Source organism: Labeo rohita, chromosome 25 (genome assembly GCF_022985175.1).
Source record: "Labeo rohita strain BAU-BD-2019 chromosome 25, IGBB_LRoh.1.0, whole genome shotgun sequence".
Taxonomy (NCBI): domain Eukaryota; kingdom Metazoa; phylum Chordata; class Actinopteri; order Cypriniformes; family Cyprinidae; genus Labeo; species Labeo rohita.
In genome coordinates this window covers 2,413,403-2,415,626 of record NC_066893.1, presented here as the reverse complement: position 1 = coordinate 2,415,626, position 2,224 = coordinate 2,413,403, and positions in this window count along the sequence as shown.

The following is a 2,224-nucleotide window of genomic DNA, read 5'->3' as shown; positions in this document are numbered from 1 at the left end:
CTTTTCTCTCATAGGTAAAGAGAATCATCACAAACTGAAGAACGTTGTCACCAAATGCTCTTTGTAGCCATTCCAGACCCATTTTATCAGCATCTGTTAACTGATCCATTCTTACAACATAGATGAAGGCATTGATTTTTTCATTAACTAGTTGACCAATGCAGTCCACACTGCTTGGGTAAAGTTCATCCGCGTGTAAGCCGGTCATGTTGATCACAGAGACGTGATATTTTGATATCTTCATCTGAACGATCCTGGATATTTCTACATTTTCTTTTAGTAGAATGTTTTCTTGTCCAAAATGGACTGCTGAAGTGTTTCCAGTTAATACAATGGTTAGATTGGGAAATACACTATCTAGAATAAACAACAAAAACTGCTGTTAAACACATCATAAGCAACATAAGAATAAGGCTCATTAAAAAAAACTTTCCTTACCTATGCTCTTTACTGATGAATCAGAGTCACACAGTTCAGGCGATTCACTAATGTCTGCTTCACCATCAGGTTTGGAACTACTCGCTTCTGCTCCAGGCTGTTCGTTAACCAAAAGAAAGATTAATTAACATAATCTGAAAGGACCGTTTATACCTTTATACAGTAGAGTGCTCTTTGAGGAGTTTTTATTTTATTGTGGCCCAAGTTTGTTTCTTCACTGACTTTGTATCTGAATCTGTGTTTTTGTGATCAGAGTTTTCTGCCTTTTGTGTTTATTTAGATTCAGTAAGGTCATCTACCTCTAGATTTGACATGTGTTGAGTTTGGTTGATGTCCTCTTTGCTGTTCTGTCCTTCTATGAATGGAAAACAGTCTGTCTCTGGAGATGCACCCAGGATATTGTCTAGATTTGGATCTGTCATTTTATTGCTGGGCACTAGAGTAAATAAAAAAAAAAAAAACGAAACAAATCAAGACTTGCACAACACAACATGCTAGTAGTATTAGAGGACTTGCACCTGTGAAAATGTTAGGTTCCTTTCTGATCTCCCACTGGAGAGAATCAACCCGAAAGTGGAGGAAATGCTACAAAATTGTCTCAAATCTATGTTTTGCATGCATGTTATACTTACCTAGCTCTCCTACAAATTTAGGACTACAACATTGCTTTCTTAGGTTCTTAGGTTGTAAGTCTAATGAACAAGAATGCACACAATGTTTCTATATGTCCATATACCTTGTACCCGTTAAAATTGTATAGCCTACTGTCAGGTTTTACTAAAGACGTGCCGTGATGAATTAGCGCTGAAAAGGCATGGACACAGTTATTTTGCACCTGACTTTATTGAATATGAATTTGTAAGAGTTTCCATTTCAGACACAAATTTGAAAACATTTTACTAATGTTTGTGCTCGTCAAATTACTGGCATTTCACCCATAAAAAGCATGTTATAAACTATTGTGCTTGGAATGACTGCAATTATTGTTGCTAGGAGAAGGCACTGGAGAGAACAGAGAGCATGTGGTAGAATGGAGAGGATTTTTTCCACATGTGTTAATTTATTTGGAATACCAGAAGAACACATTATCTGAACATATTGTTTGCCAAGCCATGTTCTTTTTTATTTGCTTCAGGAAATAAAAGATGACTTGGATCCCTCAACTAGGAGTCGTTGCGCAAAACCAGGTCTATCAAAGCTTCTAGCAAACCATCGCCGGTTACTGTCATAACCTCAGTTCCCAGAGAGCGGGAACAAGACATTGCAGGGCTCTGCATTTGGGAACTGGTCTCCTTCCAAACCTTCCTTAAATGATGTTTGATAACAAAGTTCGGGAGGAGCATGATCAGATAATCAACTGATTTGGCACAGGTGCAACTCGTCTAGCTAGCACAAGTCATATATAAGCACACAGCCGACTTACCTCCATCATTCGACTGTTTTTTCGGCATCCCCCCCTCCACCCCAACTCCTCACTCTTAATCTATCCTCATCCTATACTTGGGATGGGGGGGAGTTCTTTGGGTTCGGGCCATATTCCGGGCTCGGAGCCCTCCCCCAGGACAGCACGCCAAAATATGCTTACTGTTTACTCAACCAGATTAGATGTGAGGGTGAACTCGTGAAGTCCTATTCGCTCCCACCAGTCCAATTGACCGTGCAATTGTCACGAAGTATGCAAACAGCATGCAAATACTGATTAGCTCGAGAGGCAGTATAAAATGCAGAGCACACAATAATTGCGTCAGAATCTGATATCGAACGATGGTCTGCTGGTCGAGCAGCA